Consider the following 25601-nt stretch of genomic DNA (forward strand, 5'->3'; position numbering starts at 1 on the left):
ATCATTCTAGTGAAGTAGGCCAGAAAGAGAAAGAAAAATACCATATGATATCACTCATATCTGGAATCTGAAAAAAAACAAAACACAAGGACACTATGAACTCATCTGCAAAACAGAAACAGACTTGCAGACTTAACAAGCAATCTTATGGTTATTGGGGAAAGGGGGTGGGAAAGGATAAATTTGGGAGTTTGAGATTTACAAATGTTATCCACTATATATAAAAATAGATTTTAAAAAAGTTTATTTTGTATAGCACAGGGAACTATGTTTAATATCTTGTAATAACCTTTAATGGAAAAAATATGAAAATGAACATATGTATATGCATGACTGGGACGTTGTGCTGTACACCAGAGATGAACACACTGTAATTGACTGCACTCCAATTAAAAAAAAAAGTAGCCATTTCCAAAGCAATACTCTTAGGGCAGATGGGACAAGTTCCCTCTTCCCCAGCCCTCATTAGCCCCACCGGCCAGCAGCTAGGCTCCAGCCAAGACACCAAAGGGCCACAGGGTCCAGAGTTCCAGTCTTCAGGTAGGTATCTCCTCAAGTCTAGGCAGCACCCAAATCCCTCACTCAGGCTAGAGTTCATGGTCTAAGTTCTGTTGCTCTGTAAAAGAACAAAGAGACCATTAAAGCAGCCCTAGGCCATTTCCCAAGAGACCTGGAGAAAAAAGAAAAAGATTAGTGGTCATGACTAGAGGGAAAATAAAAGCTATATTTTCTAGAGAGTTATGTATGTATGCAAATTATGTGTGTATAAATGTACATATGTGTACACATTTAATTCCAGGCACCTAGTACAGAACAAAATTAAGTCTCTTCAGAATAGATCTCCTTCTCTAGTTTAAAACTCCTTTCATGAGCACATAGTTGAATAATCCATTACACTTGAACGTTCTGATATCCCCTTTAAATTAAATTTCCCTTTATTATTTTCTGAAACGGAAACAAAAATATTTTTAAAGGGCTGATACCAGTTATAAGAGGAATCACTCTCAACCTTAATTAATATTGACTGTGGCTCTTGAATTATGTCTAAATTTTTCTTTAAAAATTAGAATTTTTTAAAAAATATTTATCCCCCAGGAAATGATTACATCTATGGTTCAACTTTCTCATTTTTAGGAGCACACTCTATACCAAAATATGAAACTCATTCCACTTACCAATTTTTCCATGCACATTCTTTTTTTTTTTATCACACATGCTATTTTGAACTTTTCCAACTATATTTACATAGGCTTGGGGAAGCAACAGGCAATTGCAGGGCAGGGAGAAATATACCAAATTTTGTTTCAACAGGGACTTCACCTGCCAAAGAAAACTCTGACATTCATGAGTTGTTTACTAGTAACTTGCTGGCTTTCAAGAAGGTAAGAAAGATGAGATCTTCCCTTATACCTCAAAGGAGAAATCTTTTTTGTATTAGCGAGGAACTGAGTTATAGGAAGACCTTCCTCATCCATAACAATTCAACACCCTTTTAAACTTTCATGGTCTCCTTCCAAAACCACCTTCACTGTCACAGAAGAATTCTAAACCACAACATTTTCCTAATCCAGATTACTCACCAAAATCAGGGCCTACGAAGATATTTTGGGTAAATTTTTTTTTGCCTTCATCCTAAGAAGGCTATACTGAGTGTTTTGTTTGGAGAAACAGCAAATTATGCTTAGAAACTGAGATGTCTTTGCCAATATTTTATTTAACACAGGTTCATTGGGGGAAATTACCGAAATTTCACAAGCCAATAGCATACAGGATAATGTCTCTTAATAAGCCAATAAAGAAATAACACACTCCAAACCCGTGACAGATTAATTACACTATTATGCTAGGCAAGAGGACATGAAGGAATAAAATCCAGATTGAGTTTGAGGTGTACCTTTAGATGAGTTGGGGAAGACGAACGTCCCTTTTTGCTAGAGCATGTTGTGAAGGAACGAGGATGTTAGTTGGCAAGATGACCTTCCTGGGGCCTCTGCATGGCTTTTGCCACTGAGGGTCAAAGAGTAGCCTTTACCAAGGCGGGAGCTAATGCCCCAGGGTCTTCCAAGAGCTATTTAGATCAGCCCAGAATGAACATCCTCAGATAGTCCTCACAAACTCTGGGTATTTATAGACCAGTCCCCTGGCATAGTTGCTTCTTTATATGTTCCTATTGCTAAGCCCCCAGCAGCACTCTGGACCGCTGAGCTACCGAGTGCTCATCAGCAACCACAGACGTGGATGATGACTTCCTGACACACGATTTCACTTTTGTATCAGAAGAATAACTTCACCCTGGAAACAACTTCGCTCTTTATAAACAACTTCATTTTGTCACAAACAAGTGGGTTTGAAGTCATATTAAACCATGACGTAACACTAAATAACACAGCTTTGCCACCAAGGGGCAAAGCTCCTAAAGACAGTCAACAGCCTTTTAAAATGTCTATTTAAGCGGTCAGGCATATAATGTGGCTGTCCCTTACCCGCCACTTCACCTCCGGAGGGGAGACGTATGTATCCATCATTAGTGAGTTTGACAAGGTCTCTCTCCTTGCAACCACTACAGAATGGACTAAATTCCTTTTGCCTGGAGTGCTTTTCCCTCAATTCTGCCCTGTTGCTGCCCAAATATCTTTCAGTTACCAGAGACACCTCCCCCGACCACCTACAGAAACTAGCCCACCCACTCCCTAACATCTTACTCACCGTTTTCCCTCATAACCAGGACTTGCTGCTTCTGTTTGTTGGCTGCTCTTCTCTAATCAGAATGTCAGCTCCTTGGGGGCGGGATTTTGCATTTTTCATTTAACATGGCTTTACGAAATCAATCAGTGAATGGTAAGAAGTCTTTGCCTAGAACTTCAGAAAAAGCCTAGGCCATTTATGGAACTTTTTACGGTGTGTGGCTCTCAAATTTTGTGTGTGTCCCAGAGGTAAGGCGTTACACCTTAGGATCTGGGGCACTTCCTTTGGGCTGCGGGCAAGTCTAGGGTTGGGAAGTGATGGATGACTACCCCTCTCTGCCGCCTGATCACAGGTTCAAAGCTCTTACTCTGCCTTTGAAACACTCTGGACAATGGCTCCACTTTACTTTCCAGTGTTCTCTCTTGGGGCAAACATATGCATTCTCAGCCAAAGTGAGCTATTTTCTACTAGTGTTCATCCCTGCCACTCTGCCCTATTTGCAATATTTCATTTGCCCCCAAAATGTCCTTTCTACCTGCCCATTCTTCCTGGCCCCCCTTGCCCATCCCCACCTCACCACCCTTCAAGGCCTCCTCCAGGAACCATCCTTCCACAAGGCTCTTCACACACCCACTGTCACAATCTTCACCACCACCCTGGCTGGAAGGGACCTCACCTCTTCCTGCTCACTGATCAAGATCTCCATCTCCTTATTGCAATAGCTCTCTTCACTGTGTATTTGGAGGTTTGGCTTGTTTTGGTCATTATTGTTTGCTTATTTGTTTTTGTAGAAGGCTTAGCCTCTCTATTAGACCAAGCAGCAGTTTCTCTTGTTTTTATTAATCTGCCTCCACCCAGTTCGCGTGCCCAGAGTGTTCCTAATTCACGGTGATTCTCAGCTGCCGGGCACACATCCCAGGGTGGGGAGGGTGGCGAGTGTCTCAGTCCATGGCTGAGGGGAATACATAGAGGCCTCTCCCTAGCCTCCCCCACCCTCGGCAATTTCTGACATCCCAAATCAACTCCCATGCTCAAGATTTTCTATAGAAATGGCTTGTGCATTATTCACTATGGCATCCCTGACAGTGTCTAGCACAGAGCCTTGAACTTGCTGGGTACAGAACAAATGTTTGAAGAATAAATGAATGCATCCATGGGAAGCCTTTCTGTGCCCTTGTGCCTTGCACCTCCTTGATCCCAGATTTGAAACACACATCCTTAAGGCAGGCTATAAGCCACCTTCATCTTTAATCCTTATCCCCTTCCATAGCCACCCACACCCTCTGACCAGGCATTTATCTCAGGGCACAGAGTGCCTTTTGCCCGCTGATCAAAGGCGCTGGGAATGGGCGGCATGAGCAGAATGGCAGCTGCACTCAGATCCTGCCCACACCCTTCCTGTTTGCAGCAGCCCACCCCGGGAGCTATTATGTTTTCGGCAGGCTGAGTAGAGCCCCTCCTCCAACACCTCCTTCCCCGGTCCTTGCAGACACTCTGTGTGGGTCTGAAGTGGCAGCCCCTTGCCCTTGGAGCCTGCTTTCAGCGCTTCATTGTCCCCAGGCAAGGTGCAGATAGCAGGCCAGACGCTCCTTTCCCCTTTCCTGGGACGCTGATAAGGCAATGAAAATAGTTCTCTATTTCCCCGCACAAAAGCTGACTTAGAAAGAATGGGGTGGAGCATGAGTGATAACCAGCCAGAATTTGTTGCTTTTTGAAAAGAACTGTGGTGGGGAGGGAATGAGGGAAGACTGAAAGCTTTGAGGTTTTGCTCTGGGTTGTAAAAGTCAGGCACCTTCCAGTGGCAATGCCCCCCTTCCAGCCATGGAGCCTCATTTTACTTCTGTAATGGAAAACGCTGCCCTCGGGTCAGAGGGCCACAGTGTCTCCTGCTGAGGTTGGCAGGGCCACCGGGGAGCCTCTCAGGGTGACCCACTTAACCAGAGTGCAGCTACTGGTCAGAATTCAGAGAGAAAGCGAAAGACAAGAATGCCTTTCTTGCATTTAGCTCATTCTGATTGGATTTCTTACCCTTTTGAACCCCTCACATGGTCAGTTTGTTCTCAAGATGCATGTGCGTTAACATGGGGGGCTTCATCAACTCCGTGTGATCTCCGTTTATCCCAAGTGTCCCTGCTCAGGAGCCCTTAAGTAAGCAAAACAGTCTGGGGTTTCCAAGTCATTTTACAAGAGGAGTCCTTCAAAGATGTAGCTGGTCGTTGGCGACTGCAGAGGTAAAGAAATGGGGTGAAAAAATGGAGGATCACCATTTCCACCTGGAACTAAAAAAAAAGAGATCGAAGACAGAAGTAGGACTTTTAAAAAGTGTTTCCTGGTGGTGTTACTGGGAAAAGGGAAATAAGAATTACCTCGGTTCTTAGTCACCTGAAAAAAAAAAAGAATTTTTGATGAGAGACAGAAAGCAAGATTTTTATTAGTGAAGTAAAAAAAATAGAGAAAGCTAGGACCCTCCCGAGAACTGGGAGCAGGCCACTCCAAGAGAGGAAAGATGGCGCCGTTCCTTTGTTTTTCCTGTTTTTATATCCTGGTTTAGGGGCGTTTTCGTGATTGATTGATTGATTTGCAGCTCAGGTTCTTTGAGTGATCAGGCTGACTGACAGCTCAGGTTCCTTGTGCTCAGGCTGACTGACAGCTCAGGTTCCCAGCGCTCAGGCACACCCATCCCCTTCTGGGCAGGTTCATTGGGTCAAGTTATACCAGGTCCCCCTCCCATGCACAGCTGCAGTGCTTTGATTTTAACTGGCTTCTTTTACTGGCCCTCATTTAGAGAAAGTAAAAATTTCTGGAGTCCCTTTTCCTGAATGCAGACACACTGCCATTTTCTGAGTTGCTCCTTTCCCCTTCCCCTCCCTCTGCCCAGTGCTCATTTCTATCTAAGCTGCCTAACAGTGGAAGTACTTTGCCCTGAGGCTAGCGGTGCGTGTCCCACGTTGGAACCTGGTGCAATTAACAGAACCTGCAGGCCTCACTTTTTTTTTTTAATCAGAAAAATAAAGGTGTTTCTGTGAAACCAATTCAAGGAAATCAATGTTTACCATTTTTAAAGCAATCAAAATAGTTCTAATGTATAGTCAAGGTGGAGAATCAATGAGCAAGATAATGTCTAAGGCATATGCTGGTTCTAAAATGTTATGTTTTTGTAGTTTAGGGTCCAAGTTTCTCTACTTTTTTAATTTAGATATAATTGACATAACAATAATTTCAGGTGTACAAAATGATGATCCAATAGCTGTATTTTTTACAAAATGATCACTAGAATAAGTCTTGTTAACATCCATCCCCACCAAGCTTTTCTATTAATCCTTCTCCCATTTACCTACAGACTTGATTCACAGGTCCTTCCTGGCCCCCATGTCTTTCTGAAATGGTGGAAAAAGAAATTCAGCAACTGGCCACTCACTGCTACTTCCTGTCCCACTCCGAGACATAAGAGCAGGTGGTTGAATGTTTACTCAGTCAGCCGGGGACCCAGTTTCACAAGGCATGTAAGCTTGGAGGGCACTGGAAGAATTAAGGCAGGGCCATACACACGAGCTGAACTTATTCAAGAAAAATGTAGAGCGTCACTGATACAGCAGCAGTGAGGAGACGAGGACACAGCAGTAGAGCAACGCTACTAGGCAATTCAGACTCCAGTCCATTTTGCGTCATGAACAAGGCTGGACTGACAAGTACAACTTCACTACTCACCAGCTGGGTTGTGCCTCCTCTGCTTTCCTTGAGAAAACACTTGATCGTCTTTACAAATATCACTATCTTAGCTTTTTGGCTTCTTAAATTGCAGTCTAAATCATTCTTCCGATTTTTCTGTGCCCTTTCTGCCTCCTTGCATCCAGGTCCCTGGACTGAGCTTCTAGAAGCCACAGTCCTGTTAGCACTCCGGACTTGCTCATCTTCCCCTCTGGAGGCTCTTCCACCTGTAAGGAGTCTTGGGAGGGGCTCTTTGTGACAACTGACAACTGTCCAAGACATTACCATTAATTCTCAAGTGGTTTCCAAATCAAGTATGCAGTTGCAGAAATAGAAAAGGAACAAGCTGTATAAAATTAAGTAAAATGTCAAAATCTTACATAAATGGCATAGGTAGACAATAAAAGCCAAAAATAAATATGATCATGTGAACTTAGACCTGTAGAATAAAATCTCAGGAACTGGAGAGGATTCTATTCACCACATAGGCCAACTCCCAAAGGATGCCCCCTTCAGCAACCTCACCATACAGCCACCTGGGGTCTGACTAAACGTCCAACGATGGAGATCACTCTCTCGCAGTTTGGATATATTTTCATTAAAATCCAGCTGAAGTCAAACACCAAATTAGAAGCACTGTGAGTCACAGTACAGCCCCAAAGAAAACAGCCGTGGCACAAGAAGAGGAAAAGCACAAATTGGGGAGGAAGGTTATAGAATGGGTAACAGTGGTCTGAGATATTTACAATTTTCCGTTAGAATCACTTTAAAACCTGCACAGTCACATGGCGTTTGCATGTGCCCACTTAAAGAATGAATATTCCAGGGGGACGGTCTATAGCTCAATGACCGAGTGCATGTTTGGTATGCGTGAGGTCCTGGGTTCAATCCCTAGTACCTCTGCTTAAAGAAAGAAAAAAAAAAGGGATTCCTATTGAGCAGTTTATGCTGTTAGATTTAAAAATTGATACAAACCTCTTCCTAAAGTGAGATTTTCTTTTTTTGTTTTTAACCTAAGTAATTTGTTCTTTGAAGCTTCAACTAATTGGCAAAAATTACCTCATTTTTGGGCTCCAGTTATTTAAATGCTCTGCCTAAGTAGGGAGTGTTATGATTATCCCTGCTCCCCCCAAATTCTGGACTGTAAGCAAACTGATAGAAATAGGTGTAGCAATTACACCGAAACCATTGGAGTCATGAAATATCTCTTTCGATCTGACCCTTCAAAACAAAGTTTCCACCCAAGATACTTTCAGTAAGTAATGTAGATAGATAAAGGTAAGAACTTACTGAAGGATGAAACACAGGCAGTTTGCTCTCTGGAATTTGTTACAGTCCTTAATGTATGGATTTACCTCCTTCAACATGAAAATATTGCTCTTGAGCTTGTTGTATTAACCAAAATAAAGATATTCCAGGCATGTACTGAGTTTTCAATCTAAACCAAGACAGGTTTATTTTCAGGTGTAACTGGTAGTGCTCTGACATGACTGTATTTTTTAGCATGGGAAAGAAAATAATAATAATAATAGGGGATATGTATTGAGCATTCATGATAGGCCTGGGATGGTATTAAGAGCTTTACATCTAGTATTTCATCTAAAGAAATGGTCTTGATTTGCTTTGAAAGCACTCCCCCCATAGTGCTACAAAACTGAATCATCACCCACCTAGATTTCCAGACGCATTACATTTACGTGGTACTTTAAACTTCTCTGCATTCTTCCTTGTCTGTAATCTCTTGAAGATGGTAGATAGGTGAGAGACTGATGAAACTAAGAAGATGGTTGGGTGGAATTGACTAAAGACAACCCAGCAAGGAGTAGCAGAGCCAAAAATAGAAGCCGAGTCCTACTCTGTCTTCTACTTTTATTTATAAAATGAGAAAAACTTGCAGTTTGTTTTGAAATTCTGTTCTAGTTTCAAAATCCCCACCCTGTAAGTCTTTGTCCAAGACTAAGAGGTAATCAGCTTTATAACTTGCAGAACATTTGGGAAACAGGGCTGTGTGTATCAGCTTACACTCAAATCTACCTTCACAGATGTGGAGATGGGTCCTAACTTTAGAAATGAACTTTAGTTCAACCCAGCGAGCATGGTTTTACATGCTCTGGGAGTCTGAGAGGGAAGTGGGGTAAAGTTCCCACGAATCCTAACTATTCTTTGGAAAGATGAAGGAACGAGGTAATTCCAACTAGGAGAAACAGGGAAGTTGTTGACAAACCCTGTAAATATGAGCCACACATGCAGGGGCTGCTTTCCAGTGGGATGAATGAAAGTGATTTTGGCGGGGCTGAATTCCATGGGCAAGCTCTATGAGTTGTGGAAACTGGGGCAGCTTCATTTCTTTGTCGGCTCTGCATTTATTCTTGGTGTCCTTCTAGTGCTCAGCTCAGAGAGGAGAGTCAATGTGTTTTTGTGTGGTTTCTTTTTGTTTTGGGTTTTTTTTTTTAATGATCAAATGAACAACTAAACAAGATAATACTAAATCAAGAGTGTAATAAATGTATTTACTCCCCTGCTCAACAAATATTTATTAAATGTAACTCTGGACCCAGTCGTGGCCCATGTAGAGTATATAATTTAACGAGAGGAGTTTGTAATTTAATACATTAAACAACTAATTACAATTAATGTGTGATTCCAATAGTGGCTTTTTCCATTCACTCTGGGGTAACTTCCCTCTCTCTCACACCTGCTCTTACATCACCCAGTGGACCACTTCTCCATGAGCCAAGGGCTCCTTCCTGCCCACCGTAGGCCACCAGGCTGCTACTTCCCTAGGACCCCTGTAAAAAATCCTGCTTCCTCCTCAAAGGCCCCTGGGGAGGACGGCAGAGTCCGAAGCAGGCCTCACCTCCACTTGCTGGCCCATCTCTTCCTTTCCCCATAACCTCACCACACACAGTTTATGGACACTCAGATGTCACTTGACTAGTTGTGCAAAATTAAGAGGAGTCACAAAATATGAAGGAAGAAATGTCAACTCTATGCTCAGTATGACATCACAGCTCAAGGGGCGATTACCCCCAGAAGGAAACCCTCTGTACGGGAGTCGGTTTGTTCTGAATGACATCCTCTGGGTTCAGCTGGTCTTCCGTTTTGCTCTGACAGTACCTTCTTTCGGTCTCCAGCTACTTTCAGCAAACTCCAGCTTAGACTGGTAAAATGCTTTCATTACTATCACATTTAGAAAACAGCAACAGCCATACCAGAAAATAGTGCACATAAAGAACGCATTGCCTTTGTTCATGGTGGCTTAGGCGAGAGGGCAGTGGGACAGTGGAGCAGGTCTAGCCATCGCCACCCTCCAGGCCACCCTCGGAGCTGCCCCTGGCTGGGTCCTTTCCACTGGGGCTGCAGGGGAACCCTTACAAGACTAATATTAAAGATGGCAGGAATCTCTAGACAGTGGTCTTACTTTAAACATGCTAAACCCAAAATAGGGAGTGAGCAGAAGGGTTTCTTGGGCCCTGTCAGAATACTCCCTGGTCCCTTTCTGTAAGCAAGTTCTGAAAGAAAAATGAATATTGCAAATGGCCAAGAGAGGTCACCAGGGAGGGGTCAGCATCAGGAGCCCAAGGACAGGAAGGTTCTACCTGGGAACAAGAGTGCAGGCAGGAAGTTCAATTAACTTCATGTCAACCAGCCTTTCCGGAGCACCTGCTCATGCAGGCCTGTGCTGAGGTCACGAACCAGAGGTGGCCGAGCAACAAGCAATGATGAGAAAACATGCAGGCTCTGGAAGAGTTTATGGGAATGCAGATGCAGGAGCAACGGAGGCAGCGATCCATCCCAGAGAAAGCAGCTCCCGAACCAGGAAGTTTGGAGCAAGGATGTAGCATTGGTTAGAGAGGCTAGGAATTCCACTTTTGCAAGAAGAGACCTACTGAGCAGGTGATGCCAGAGATCAGTGCCAATGCCGGGGAAGGAGCCATACACCGGGCAGGGCTTGTTTCCTGCTGCTCTGTGGGGAGGCAGGAGGAGAGGCAGGAGGAGGGAGGCAGCTTGCCCCTGACTCCCACAGGGACTGCAAACCCTGGGGCTTAGTGTGTTCTTAGGTTTCCTTCCTGGCCTCTCTGCTGCCTCAGACTTCAGGAGCCCCTGAAGACTTGGTCACCGAGTGAAATGTGTCACCGGCGCCGAGGTCCCTGGCTGCACTGCTTGGGGGGGACCCGAGCCTGGACCGCATGCTCCCCAGTGGCTGCTCTGTCCAGCTCGACTTTGTTTTCCTAGTCTGTTTCTCCCCGGGCTTGTTTGTGTAAGAAAACCTCTCTCCCTGTTTCCTGTGTCTCTGTCATTTCCTCCCATTGCCATTCTGCACTGTGGCACTGAGAGCCATTGTTTTTCTTTCTAACCATATTCTAGTCCCTGGGAATCGGCCAGTAGGTGCACGACAATGTGGAGGAAGGCAGGTCTGCCGGCGCTATTTCAGAACCACTCTCAAGCACCAGAATATCACAGTAAACGGGCGGGGGGAGTGGTGTTTGCTTGTCAGCCAGGGAAGGAAGAAACTCAGTATCAGGAGACAGCTTCTTGCCAATTAATCCTCACACACTATCTAAAAGAAGGCGTGTTCCCAGGAGCGGAGACTGGAGATGCCTGATAGCACTGATAACCATCTTTGCGAAAGGAAGCTGGGACAGTCCCTTTTGCTGTCTGGTTTTTTGTTGTTGTTGTTATTGTTTTGACATGTTCTTACAGCTTTTTAATTAACTAAAAAATTGACTGAGCTGTATTTAAAGGGGAACTAAACAGAGACCTGAAACCATACCCAGGACACAAGGATGCAGAGTGAAACCCACTTAGGAATGGATTTCCTTGTGGTTCTGTTCAGGGCTCAAGCCTGCTATCCTTTTTGATCAGTCTGCTATTCACCCAACCTGTATTGTAGTGTAAGGTAAACTACTTCATGTTTTCCTGGCAGAGTGTAAATCAGACGGGTTCTCACAGGAGCTCAGATCCTGGGCTGTTCTCCTGAGCACAGGAAGAGGGAACTGAGAAAGTAGTTGGCCCGAGGACAGAGAAATGTGATACCTTTTTATTTACCATGGAAATGCTGATGCTGGGTTTGTGTGCTGATTTCCAACTATAAATCAGAGGAGCACTGTGGTCCATGTGCCACTGAAGGACTAAGCAACACACGGGCTTAGTTTTGTAAACCTGCACAGTTTTTTTAGTGCAATCCTGATCATGTGAACTGAGCAAGATTTGACATAGGACTTTAGCTTGGTTTTCATAAGAGATGTTTCAAAAAAACACCTTTATTTTGTTGACTGTCACCAAACAGAAGTACGTGGTTCTATTTTGGTACCATTTGTTCCGTAGAACCTTCACAGGTTTTGCCAGTTCCTCTCATGACACTTTTCCCACCAATTATGATACTAAGGGTCACTCATCAAAGAGATTTTGTTTATTTCAGGTTTTAAAGGGCAACATGGTTGCCAAGAACATTTAAACTTTCAGGTTTATGTTAGAAGAGTAGAAAATTGTGAAGCACAAATGTAACAGAAACATATCAAATTCTCTTACTTCAAATAAAGTTGTGTTTTTCATTAAAGGATTAAGGCATGCCCTGTGCCGCCCCCAGGCTGCAAAGCATGATCTTGGGACACATTTTTAAATATCCAACTAGTCTCCATTTACAATTCAAGGAAACAATGGTCCCTCCTACTTAAGACCAGGAGCATATTTTATAAGTTGTAAAATTTTTTCAGGGACCCCTCCCCCAAAATATCAGATTAATAAAAGTCATTTTACAGGAGACATTCTACTAAAAATAGAGGGGCATTCTTTTTTTAAAAATGGAGAGAGATTTATTTTTCAAAGTCACATATTTTTCAAAGATTCTTTTATTGCTGGGATTAAATCACTGCTCTATATTTGGGTTTAAAAAAACTCTAGAACATACTGAAATATTTAAGGATTAAATAAAATGATTTTTGAGCTGTGCTTCAAAGTAAAAAGAGAGGTGAGTTGGGGAGGTTTATATGAGACAAGACTGAAGAGGAGTTAATGATGTCTGGGGGTGATGGGTAAAGAAGGGTCCATTACAGTAAACTGTCTACTTTTGCATGTTTCAATTGATCTATAATAATAACGTACAAAATAAGAAAGAATTAACAGAGGCAAAAATAAATGTATTTTCCAGTATAGAAAATTAACTGCTATTATTTCTTGATTTAGTTTCTCTAATTAAGTAACACTTTATAAGCATGCTACTCTGATGAGTCTTCTAGAAGAGGTCAGACATGTTGGGACCATAGAAAGTCCAGAGACCTGTGCAGGTACATCAGTTTTCAGATGTCCAATGAAAGAAATGCAAATCACGTTAAGTACATGCAATGGCTTGACAATAACCCAGCTAATAATAATTGTTCGGTCTAAACAATTCCCAATTCAGACCCTCTATTTGTTCCTCCTTAGGCTTGGGGTGGCCTCTTCCTTCAAAGGTATTCCTTAGAAGTCTCTGGTGAAATTTTTTGAGGAGTCAATTATTTTTATTGTTGGATATATTTCTGGATAAAGTGAGCTTTATAAGGAAAATCTAAGACATAGCAAGCAGTATTAGTAAATAAATCTGAGAAATGGGTGTTTCCATCTCTGGCTCTAGAACAAGTAAACACACAGGAGCTTAGCGAGAAATGGTCCAGAATGTGCTTCAGCTAGAGGAGGTCCTTATATGAAAAGATAAAGCTTCCTCAGCATGTGAAAGAGAAAGGGCCATTTTACTTCCATCAATAACAATTCTCGATCCACTCAAATCTGTATTTTCTAGGACTGCATTTCAGGCTTATGCCAGTGTTCCTTCTCTGTACTTCTGAGGACAGTCTGGTGTATTAAGATTTTTCCATCACAATTTTGCCCATCAGTTATCACGACACCTCCTCCTGGGATATTTCATTTTCCTGAGTTTACCTATTTTACCCAAATACATTTAGAGATACATAGGTAACCAAAGCATTAAGTAATAAATCACTGAGATAATTTTTTTCATTGTTGAGGTGGCCTGTGATGAGCTCCTTTAAACTTCCACAACCAGCAAATAGGCTACACTTGAAAGTCGGTTAGGATCCTGGCCCAGAGGCGGTTAATCCATTTCATTATGTGGCCTGGATGAGGAGCAGATAACACAGCCCAATATTTTTGTAACCAAACATTTATGGTATTTAGAGTTTGCCCTCCCAGAGGAGATTCGACGACCAGCCTTGGGCACTGCATGGGGAAATACTTCCCTTTGGCGTGCACAGTATTTATATTTCAGGCCATTCGAGAGACAGGCTGTCCACTAAACTGAGCTGAAATGGAAAAGAATCCCTACCTCTGCGTGGGTTAAATAAAGATCACAGGTTACAACTGTCGGCCACAAAGGGTTGAATGGGCCTCTCCCCAGACACTCATTCTCCTTATCTGGGGTCTTAATCCCAGTCTGCACCTTTTGATCTGGCAGCCCCCAGACCATGGATGACTTATCAAAGGGGCTGGAATTTGCACTGTGCCCCATACACCCCATCTTGCTGGCCACTTGTAGGCTGGATTATGGGACTAACACTTCAACACTCACAAGTGGAGGCCTGGGGGCGGCTCATGGTGTCCTTCGCAGGAGAGGTGCCACGAGTCAAGTGGGAGGTCAAGCAGAACACGCCAGAAGGCCTCCTGCTGCCTCTGTGGCTCTTCCCCACGCTCCGCATTAACAGGAACATCCTTCCTCACCTCACAGCAGCAGGGCTCACTTTTCTTTGGAATGTAAGCTCGAAAGTCAGGTTCTGAGTCTTCCTTTCCTTCCGCACATCCTTTCCTTGTCAGGGTGGTCTCTGGTCTTGTCTTGCTGTCTCACTGGCTTCCCATTTCACCCCAGGAGGTGGCTCCCACCTGTGCAACCAGAGTCTTTCAAATCTTCCCATCTGGTCTGGTCTGCCTGATTTCTGTTATCAGCCTCCAGGCCTGCTGTCTCCCAGGGTCCACTTGTAGGGACAGCAATAGTCCCCAGGCTTCAACTCATTTCCACGGTAAGCTGGACCACTACTAAGATTAATTAGTACTCTGCTCCCGGTTGGATTTTCCCATCACACATGCCCCAAACCCGAATTCAGAGTCAACCTTAGCTAAAAATTATGACAAAGAGATATGTAAACCTTGGTGGCCCTTCTCTCTGCCTCGAACTAACTCCTGGAATTGCATGCAGATCACTCACTACGAACCCTCACCTTGTCCTGCCATCCTTGCATAATTTCTCCTCCAAAACTTCCTTCTCCACCTTCCAGAGTATTTAGAAATTAAAATTAGTTTCCTTGCATCGCATTTCTTCCTATCTCATCTCAATGACTTGTCCCCTGAAGAATAAGTTTTGAACAAGTTAATTGCTATTAATTAGCACAGAGATGTTAATAGATAAACAGGGCTGAATGTGTGATACTGAAAGTATCTTAATCGTGACTTAAACAAAAGCAATATTTTTAATGCCAGAATTTTCAAGTACCCAGAGAGATGACTGGCCCAAGAAATATTCATTTAGGGGGAAAGGGTTCTTATCTCTTTTATCTCTTCTCATATAACACACCCAGCCCTTACTCTATAAAATTGACTATGATTCGATTCCCATTAACCTTTCCCAAGCTGGAACTCACATAGATGGCTGTCATTAATGCTGCTGCTGGTCACTCAGGGTGGCAGATGCAATGGAAAGAGCCCCGGCTTTGGAATCAGACAGACTTGGCTTCCAGGCCAAGTCCACTGTCTGTTAGGCTGGTGACCTTGACAAGTTATTAACTTCCTTGATCCCTCGGTTTCCTCATCTGTAAAATGGGAATTTGTCACCTACTTCCAAGTTGCTCAGCAAACTGAGTGAGATGAGCTGTGCAATTGTAATTTTTCAGTGCAGCAAGTTGCCTTTAAAGCTAGTTACCGGTAGTTCTTTGAATCATGTTTTTTTAATTTGACAGTATAATGTCAATTTACTTTTTTTTAACTTGTATTTTTCTCTTTTTTTTCTATATATTTTTTTCTTTTTGAATCCCAGTATTTTATCCTTGTTTTTTTCTGGGGGGGTGGGAGAGGAAGGTAATTAAGTTTTTATTATTATTATTATTATTATTATTATTATTATTATTATTATTATTATTTTAATGGAAGTACTGGGGATTGAACCCAGGACCTCGTGCATGCTAAGCACACAGTCTACCACTGAGCCATAGTTTTCCCTCCTGAATCATGGTTTTTGACCACAAATGTAGTCTGACAACTGCGGTAAATATGGGTTAATTTCTTCATCACTTAACTTTATTTTTCACTAATAACTGCTTCACTCAATACAGCAGAACTAGCAAAGTAGCCTACCTGTTGACTTTAAATGCTAGAAAACTCAGGAAGGTATTAAGGTCATTTGAAATACAATTTTTGGCTTACGTCTGGACTACTTAGTGACGTATCAGGGAAGTTTAAAAATAAATGTGAAAAAAATGTGGAAAGTGAAAAAACTGAATGTTTTAATCCTGCTGCAGACAGGAAATGCCTTCATAGTCAAATTTTGAGTATAAAGGCTAGTATAGCTTCTAAGTAGTACAAAATTTGGACTTTCCAACCTGTCCCTTGAGAACAGTCATTATAAAATGAGAAGTCTCACAGGAAAGAAGTCTTCCCAAATAACAAACCTAAAATGTCCCTGCTTTTTGACAATTCCAGAGGATCTTAAAATATCCAGGAATGCTTCATCTGGTGAAATGGCTTATATCTATATAAAAACAGTTTTCTAAGCACACCTTAGAAACAAAACATTTCTTGTTTCTTTAAGCCTCTTAGGAAGGGAAACGCATTTTATTGCAGTTACCACCTACTCTTACACCAGGGATGCTCTCCCTTCATGGAGTCAGTCTCACAGCTTAATAGATTCCTCTTTTAGCTGATTTGTACTTTTCATGTAAAAAGCTGAAACTTCCCTACGTCCTGGGCTGGGAAAGGAGATGCCAATATTTTCTTTATTTCACCCTGAATCACTGTTGTAACAAGTTCGTTTGCTTGGTTAGAAAGTTGAAAATAACAATCAAAAGGTGGCTAAGATTTATTGCCCCTGACTCAGAGTCAAGGCTTCAAGTCTCCAGGAGATTCTGGATGTGCCTAAGGTCACCTAGACATTGGTGGCAGAATTGAGACTCCAGCATCCAAAACCACTCGGTGCATTAAGGTGGGCAGCACAGACTGGCCGAGGGGAGCCAGTCAGCTTTGTGTCGTTTGCTTCACCTCAGCCCCAGCCACGTGTCCTTCCAGGGGGGACTGGTGTCACAAGTGGTGCCAACAAGTGAAAGAGCGAGAGACGGAGCAGCACACACAGCCCCAGCCACAATCAGTGTGCCGGAGGGTGCTTGCTCCAGGGATGAGCCAGCTTGTCTGACTCTGTTTCTCTGTCCTTTCAGAACCCTAGTCCTTCCCTGCATGCTTCAGTTGGAATAACTAACACGTCTAATTCAGAGTTTACCTTTCCCATATATAATCTAAACAGGCTCCCCTCCAGGCTTTCGTCACCTTTGGTAAACCCTTCACTCCTCTTTCCTCTCACTCAAGAAACCAAGCAACTCTTCCCTTCAAACGTTTCCACGATCCATTCCTTCATTTCTACTCCTGCTGCCTTCACCCTGGTCCTGTGTTCTATAGTTTCAAAACTAGGTTCTTGCAACAAGCTCTGAACTGCTTCCCAAGGCTCCAGAATCCCCCTACAACCACTCTCAACACACAGAGATAAACTCACAAACGTACCTGTCAGTCTACTTTCTATGGTATGTCCAGATTTATCAGCCTAACGTCCCGTCGATGTGGTGGAAATCCCTGCTTTTAGTACTGGCTCTGCCGCTGACAGATCTTTGGTTGAGTTATAGAAAAGGTTGACTTGAAGGCTGAACTAGATTAAGTGGTAAATCAAGTGAAGCAGGGGTCTCAGTTTCATATCAGAGTGTCTCAATCTGCCACTTACTTTCCCTGTGCCCCACTGTCTAAATCCATTCATTGTTCAGCTCTGTGTCCAGGAGGCTGACACCTGTGGATGGTATTATTGGACTCCCCTTCGGCTGTCTTCCTTTTGGCCAAAATCAGCAATTTTTAAATTGTCCCAGATGTTTCCAATAGGCACCAAGGTTGAGAACCTCTGCAGAACAGTTTCCTTAGCTGGTTAATTGAACCAGTAAATGAGGCTGAAATCTCACAACTGCCCTTGGAAGAAAAAAACTCCAAAAGTTGAGAGAGGTGGGAGTGTTGAAGTAGATCCCTTATATGCAAAGTGCCCAACACTTCTCCACCCCTGTTCTGGCTCACCCCTACTTTAGAAAACCTGTATGATGCTCCTCCATCTCAGAAATGCCGTGGTAGGAGAAAGCTCTACTGTAGGAGGCTCTGCAGGGATGCAGGGCTGTCTATCTGCCAGAGACGGGGGCTAGGGGATGCTGCTGTGGAGCTGGGTTCTGACTTCAATGGCAGTAATGGAATCCTGCTGTGGAGACTAGGAGGGAGGAAGTACCACAGTAGGCTGCAGAGACAGGGAGAGGTGACCAGAGTGCAGACCTGAAGGAATGTGATGGTGACTTACTGATCACAGCACCCTTAGGAATAGGAAAGATGAGCAGGTTACCAGGGTATTGGTTGATTCACATATCTGAAAACAAAACAAAAAACAGAACTCTGCATTTAATCAGCAGGAACCAGACTAGTTTACCTGGAGAAAACTCTAAACGTACAGATGCCATCCTTCCACATGGTCCCCATCAGATGTACAGAGTCTGCAAAGGGAGAGAAATGGACATTTTTTTGAAAAACTATCCAAGTGACACCATTATGTCCTGACCAATCCCACCCCCTCTAAGGCTGAGAATGAGTGAATCAAATAATTTTTATTGGAGTCATTCCTGGGTCTAAGACTTCATAGCTCTGTGACAAGGCTAATCTTGTGTCAATCAGAATCTTCAGCAGTTCTTCCTTGTCCTCCAGGAAACACCAAATTCTTTACCCCAGCACTCACTTCCTTGCAGTAGTGTGTCATGCTACATTTCCCGTCTCATCTTCCACTAGTCTTGGAGCAGTGCTTCCCAACCTTTGTTATTCATGGCACATCTTGAAAATGATAATATTTGCCTGGCACTTTAGGGTAGATGGTCAGAGCTGGTCACAGCTGGAGGTGGCTGCTCTCAGAGCTCCAGTCCCCTCCAGGTCATCCCAAAGGCTGGGGACATCAGTCTCACACACCTATTCCCAGCCAAGCCACATCCTTGTGCTTCACTCAGGATTGTCTATTCTTAGTGCTCTTAAAAAGTCTTACTCATTATCACCTCAGCATCTTTGCTTTCCCATTTCCTACACCCCCAATCTATTCCTCTCTGTCTCTCCAAGCCCCAGCGCACCCTCTGATAAGCAGCGGGAGTCTAAGTCTTCCACGGAGTCTCCCCCACAGTGGAATTCCCAGGGCTTGATCTCAGGAGCTTGAATGGGAACTTGACACCAGATGGTAGTCAGCCCGGAAAATCATCACCACACTTCACATGCGACTGCATGTTGCAGGGCCACGGCTCCAGAGCTCAATGGTTTTGAGAAGGCACCGCCAGCACCGCTGCCTTTCGGGGCACTGGCAGTGAAAGAATTCACACCAGAGTAGCTGGAACAGGAGAAAAGAACAATGAATACCAAGGAGTGGCAAGGAGACTCCCACAGACTACCTGTGAGGCACTCTGAGGGACTGCCACACAATCCGCCAGTCATGGGCTTCCAGAGAGAAGTGCTGACGTGGAGCGGTGGTGGAGACACTGTTTCCAGCCCCAGTCGGGATGGCCGGGGAAACATGAGGTAGACCGGGGCCTGAGCTTCTCAAAATCAGAAAGCACTCTCTAGGGAGAGTGCATGCAGTGAATATACAAGGACTCACTCAATCAATATTACTTAAAATTCACTAAAATTGATCTGGGAGAGAGCCTTTATCAATTAATATTTTCAGTGGCAAGAAACAAAAGCTGTGACTCAAGCAAAAGAAAGGAGTTTTCTGAAAAACTGTGGGGCAGCTTACAGATTGGAAGGAAAGGCTAAACATCCAGGCCTGAGAAAGGGCAGCAAGGATGTTCTACACAGGAGCTGGTGGGCTCCCTCAGACACTGCTGCCATGCCAGTGGCCTTCATTACCTGGGTGTCTGTCTGCACAAGGTCTAGCCACAGTCACATGTCCCCATCTGAGACCAAGGCAGGGGCACAGCATAGTCACACGGAATGGCGAAAGGGTATTTCCCCGAGGAGATGATCAACAGGACAGAAAAAGAGCAATAATTGACTCCACGACGCCCAATAGCCTTTTGTATCTGATTGACTTTTTGATTCACTGTCAACATTTCATCTAGCTTTACAGTTAACAAGACGATTTTCACATTTATTATCTAATCTCATTTTAAAAGTTCTGAGTTAAATTTTCTTTATATGCTGCTTTTAGAGATGAGGAAACTGGGTCTAAGAAAAGATGTTCCTTACACACATCTGAAATCCAGATCTTCCAAGTACAGACTCCAGGCTTTTCCCATTATATAACACTATGCCCTTTAAATAATTTTCTTTTTCAAAATATGACATTTTGGAATCAGGTTTCCATTGATTTGGACTCAGTGCATGCAGTATTTTTTTTCAAAATACAAAAGTACTATAACAATATGAGCAAAAAATAATTCCTGGATCCTACGTCTATATCCATTATAAGTATTTTACTCAATTAAAATAAATTCAATAAATTTACTGAAGCATATAGAATGTGTCCCAGATGCCAGGGAATCAAATATATATGAGATCCAGTCTCTGTGCTCATATAGTTCAAATTAGGTCATCTAAATAAATAAGTACAACAGAGATGTTTTGGGAACAGTGTATTGTAATTAGTCCCTGAACACCAGGCTTTCTCGGAATCAGGGGCCCTGTCTTTTTTTGCATTCCTAGCACTAATCACAGAGTCTGGGATGGAACAGATTCTTGATAAATACTTAGAAAATAAATAAATAAATGAAATCATAAAAAAAAGATAAATGTAATGGAAACCTTTGAAAGAGGCTGTTTTAATTTCTGTATTAAGAAAAGCTACATTTTGACAAATGGTAGGATGAGTTTGTAAAGAATCCGTGAAAACAATTCATCAGCAGGCTGGAATTTGCTGTGTAGGTGAGCATTCTTATGCTCATGACTGGAACAGTTGGAGCATAATCAGAGCATAATCATAATCCTTTGTCCTGTGCCTTGAGTTGCATTGTTAGGTTGAAACAAATAGATCCTTCTGTTCCTACCAACAGATACTCCAAAGGCAGACTTGGTTTAGTTCCTTTAAGACCTGCTTCTAATCTTCTCACACCTGCTGCATTTAAATCTAACCCCTCTCCAAACACTTCTACAGTCTCAATTTTCTCAAGCTATCCATTTGTATCATGGAAATTGCCCATCTAGGCATTATTTTTTCATTGTTTTTCTCATATCGTGTACACATTCCTTTATTTATTCAATAATCTACTAAGCATAGAGCCATCTACTGTCCATTCTGTGATTCTGGGACCTACATCCTTCCAGCTCAAACATAAAAATCTCCATCATTTCTCTCTAAGCTCATCCCTGCCGTCTGGAACTAATATGTTTTTCATCAGATATTCAGCAAAATGCTTGCCATCTGACAGACTTCACTGAAAGCATCTCCCTCCCAGATATTAGAACAAGGACCACTGTTGTCTTGGTTCGAGCCTAGCATCGACCGCAAATGATACATCCACTCCATTGCAGTTCAAGGGTCAAAGGGACAAAACCCAGGAAACCTACAGGATGAATGAGAGTCACTTGAAATACTCTGGCACCTCCTGTCAGGTCAATGGTTGGAAAAATGGATTCTTGAAATACTTGGATCTACAAAGTTTAGGGAGTCCTGCCTAAGGGGACCCAAAAAGGAATGGTGCAAAATTTAGTTGCCATTTTTGACCCACTTTGAAGGAAAGCATTTTTGGTGGCTGATTTAAATGTTAGTCTTCAATTCAGAGCTCATATTTGATCCTAGACCAAAATCTGTACCCCAGATTGCAAATGAAACTGTTAAAATACCCAGAATGGCCAAAGTGGGGTAGTCTTCCGAAACAGCGCCAAAGGCACATGTACAAGCAAAGCCCTGGGCCGCTTTGCAAAACCTTTAACGTATCAGCATCAACTCAAAACATCTGGCAGCTCAAAGGAGCCTTTCACTTCCCGGAGAGACGCCAGCCTTCTGTTGGTAGCACTGGAAGGTTCTGCCACAGGAGAGGCTTGTGGGGAAGAGACAGTGGCCTGTGTGAAATACATTGGTGGGGGTCTGTCTCCGTTTTCATTGCCCCATATGCTAATGTACATGGTGCAAATGATCCTTTCAGTTGGCATGAAATGGTATTTTATGTTGCCTAGAGAAACTTGGAAACACTTTATCATCATCATTCAGATGTAGACCTTCTCACATAGGGGACTATGTGGAACCAAGTAAGAGCCACTAATTAAATAATTATTAATAAAAACGTAATTCCTTAAGTGAATAAACTTGCAGCCACAGAATTGTAAGCCCCAGATTGTCCATAAAGGCAGGAGAATACAGTGTTCTATTCATTGGATCTTCTACATACAGAGTTATGTAGGTCCCATACACAGACCACCAGTTTCAAAACATTAGAAGACAGCATGCTTACCTAGTATTAAAACCATACTGAGCAAAACCATGCCTGATTCAGAAGTGCCTTAGAATGTTATGTGCCTCAGGGTCATCATTAAACATGTGGTTTTTAAAAGTTGGGGAAGAATAAACTCATTCCCCACAGACCTATCCTGGGATGGGCAGTGTTAAACAAATTCTTCACACTAACTTAGTTTCTTTTGATTTCTTTCTTTCTCATAAAGTGGAGCTCAGTGTATAAAAAAAAAAAGAAATTCTGTTGATTTGGATGTGGGAATCTGGACATAGGAACTCAGATTCCCACGTTCAGGTAGAACCAGCCTTTTTTCTGTGCATGGTTTTTCATGGCTGAAGTTATACCACATAGAAAAATTATCCTCTTCGTTTCTCATTTAACAGTGCCTTTACATGTCATGGAAATCCTTTATTACATATCTTAATTGCAATATAGTATTACCTCAAATCAATCACTTGTAATATATCACTTTCCAGTACTGGACATTTATTTAAACTGTCTATGATTTAGCTATTATAAATACTGTGATCATCTTAATGTGTTCATCTGTGTCTGATCATTTGCTTAAAATAATTCCCTGGAAGTGAAATTATAATCCAAGTGTTTGGTTCTTGGGTGTTAATTAAACTTACTGTGTAATCATTTCACAATATATACATAAATCAAGTCATTATGTTGGACACTGTAAACTTATTACATACGAATGTCAATTATATCTCAATAAAACTAGGGGGAAATCAAAGTGTTTGTTTCTTGATGTATGTATCTATATCTGTATCTACCTACCTATCTATCTACATATCTTGACATACAGAGTCTCCCCAATTTATTCTCTCTATATGTTACATATATAAATAAATATGATATCATATAAATAAACATATGGTACATAAATAATTTATATATAAATACATGTATATTAAACATACACATAATTGTAACTGACTATAATCATAAAATAAAATAAAATCAGTTGTAAGATAAATAGGTACTAGGGATGTAATGTATAACATGGTAAGTATAAATTAACACCGCTGTTCATTATATGTGAAAGTTGTTAAGAGAGTAAGTCCTGAGTTCTCATCACAAGAAAAAATGTTTTCCAATTCTTTGATTTTTTTATCTAAATGAGATGAATGTTCACTAAACTTACTGTGATGATCATTTCATGATGTATGTGAGTCAAATCATTGTGCTGCACACCTTGAACGTATACAGTGCTGTATGTCATTAAGTGAATGTATTCAATGCCACAGAGCGATACACTGGAACATGGTTAAAATGGTAAATTTCATATTGCGTATATTTTACCCACCACTACACCTCCCCCCACCCCAAAAAAAGGAAAAGCGGTGGAGGCTTTTCTGTTTTTTACTTGGCCTCTCTGAGTCCGCTGCTGTCCATGAATCTGCCACGGCTCGCTAGCTGCTGCCAGGGGCTTCAGATCATCCAAGGAAGCTAATTAACTCAGAAACCCCACCCCAGCCATTCTTCCAAATTAGCAGCAATGTAAGTAGAGCTGTAAACATAAGATATTGGAGACAAGAATCCTGGAAGAGGAGCAGCTGCTGCTTCACTATTGCTGGGTGACTGGATACAAGGTTTAGGATTGCCACCAAGGTTTAGGATTGGGCCCTGATGGGCACATTTCTGGAAACATAGTATATACGTTGAAATTAACGAAATGAATCATTTTACACAGAGATGAAAGTGGTAGTTGTAGTTCGGCTATATAAATAAAGCAGATGGTGCAAAACACTCTAAAATATGACTTAAACTCTTTAGAAATATAATTTAAACATAAAGTTTTGCTTTGTTTATACAATGCATGCCCCTAAGAAGCCCATAAAATTCAACTTACTTCTTGGCTGAAATTAAACAAAAAGACAAGCAAGTCTAAATAAAATGTTATAACAGCTATAAGAATATATTAAAGAAGTAATCATTTTAAATATATGAAAAATTTAAATAGTAAAAAAAATTGTTGTTGTTGTTGTTTAAGACTTAAGAGCAGCTAAAGTGTGCGGAGCACGTCCTCTGAGCCAGGCCCTGTTCCAAGCGCTTACTTGTACTCACCCTTCATTCCTCCCACGGCGCTACTAACTAAGCTGCTACTACTGCCCCATTTTACAGATAAGGAAACTGAGAGCCAGAGAGTTTGGCAGCTTGCCCAAGGCTTGCAGTTAGCTGCAATGCTCTTCACCTATACACACTGCTCTTCCAGACTATATCTAGAATCTTACCCTGTGCATAAGATGGCTATGATCTGAAAGAAGAGAAAAGCTGAAAATAAAAGCATCTGCTGACTTTTGCAAGCCCTCCAAGCACCTCTTTGAAAAATAATCCTAATTCGTATCTAAAGAAAATTTAAAAGACAACGAGTTATGTTCTCCTGACTCTCACATTTAGTTAATTAAACTATTGCTATGCCTTCAGATTTTCCTCATGATTCAAATTGCTTCCTAGAGACATCAGCTGGAGCCTGACTGAGGACTGGTGAGGGAGAGCCTTCTTGACAGTAGATCCAGAGCGGCATCTTTCCCTGCACGCTGGGATCTTGGCATGGTTACTTTCCATCACAGGAGTCTGCTGCTGGGATGACAGTGAGAATGAGTGTTGTTCAAAATGAAATTCATCCTTTTTAGACCCTGCTCATTAGAAAGTCCAGAACGTTTTGCCAGCCCTACTTCCTGTCTTGAAAACCTTTGTTACTTGCCTCTACCCAACTCAACTCCCACCACCAGCCCCAGGCTTCCTGCCCCTGGTTATAGACCCAGAGAGAAATCAGTAAATCTTAAACATCTACCTACTGAATTCAACAATGGCAAGCCCAGGACTCAGGGCAGGAGAATAACTTCAAACTGGACCCATCTGCAAATGTGTGGAGGTTCTGATCACATCTGACTGGGGTTGGGGAAATGAGGGTTGGGTGGCTGATAATCCATCAGCACTCTGTGCTACTCAGTTACACCAATGAGCATTCTCTGGGAAAGTGGCCAACAGCTACTCACTCACCTGACCTTGGACAGAAAGGAACTGACAAGTCCATCTTCCACAAAGCTGAGGGCTCAAGGGTTGCCATTAGTGACCAACTTATTTACTTATTTCCTGAGTTTTCATCTTTAGGACTACTTGTATATTCATAAAACAAAGATTATGCTATATTTATTTCCAAGATAATGTTCCAGTGTCAGTATGGAAATTAGGACTCCAGCAGAGGACAGAGCATGGCCTCTACTACGGATTCTGGTTCTTTCTAAGGAGAAGCATTAGCACCAGAAATAACGTGAGAGACTTCCAGGCCTCTCCTTTACTGTGTGACCAGAAGCAAATCATTAAGTAACCAGAGCTGCAGGCTCTTGTTAGAAAACAGAGATAATACTCCTAGGTCTGCTTTTCACACCTGAATGGCGAGATGATCAAATTAAGCAATGTAAATAATCATGTTCATAATAATGTAACAATAATAAAAATGTCTGAGTGCTAAACTATTACCACGTTACCAAGGTGCTAAATGAG

General features: G+C 42.3%; 2 long non-coding RNA genes across 2 annotated transcripts in view; both read right to left on the reverse strand.

Annotated features, from left to right (window-relative positions):
* Positions 1 to 227: 227 nt before the first annotated feature.
* Positions 228 to 4983, reverse strand: LOC140697875 (uncharacterized). The gene is made up of 2 exons (XR_012075254.1): positions 4714 to 4983; positions 228 to 616 (listed from the first exon to the last, which is right to left on the reverse strand). It is a non-coding gene; the product is annotated as an uncharacterized lncRNA (long non-coding RNA).
* A 13669-nt stretch (positions 4984 to 18652) lies between these two features.
* Positions 18653 to 25601, reverse strand: part of LOC140697876 (uncharacterized) — a 157715-nt gene continuing 150766 nt past the window's right edge. Inside the window, exon 7 of the long non-coding RNA XR_012075256.1 lies at positions 18653 to 19024. This is a non-coding gene — a long non-coding RNA (uncharacterized lncRNA). The remainder of the gene's footprint in view (positions 19025 to 25601) is intronic.

Source organism: Vicugna pacos, chromosome 8 (genome assembly GCF_048564905.1).
Source record: "Vicugna pacos chromosome 8, VicPac4, whole genome shotgun sequence".
Taxonomy (NCBI): Eukaryota; Metazoa; Chordata; class Mammalia; order Artiodactyla; family Camelidae; genus Vicugna; species Vicugna pacos.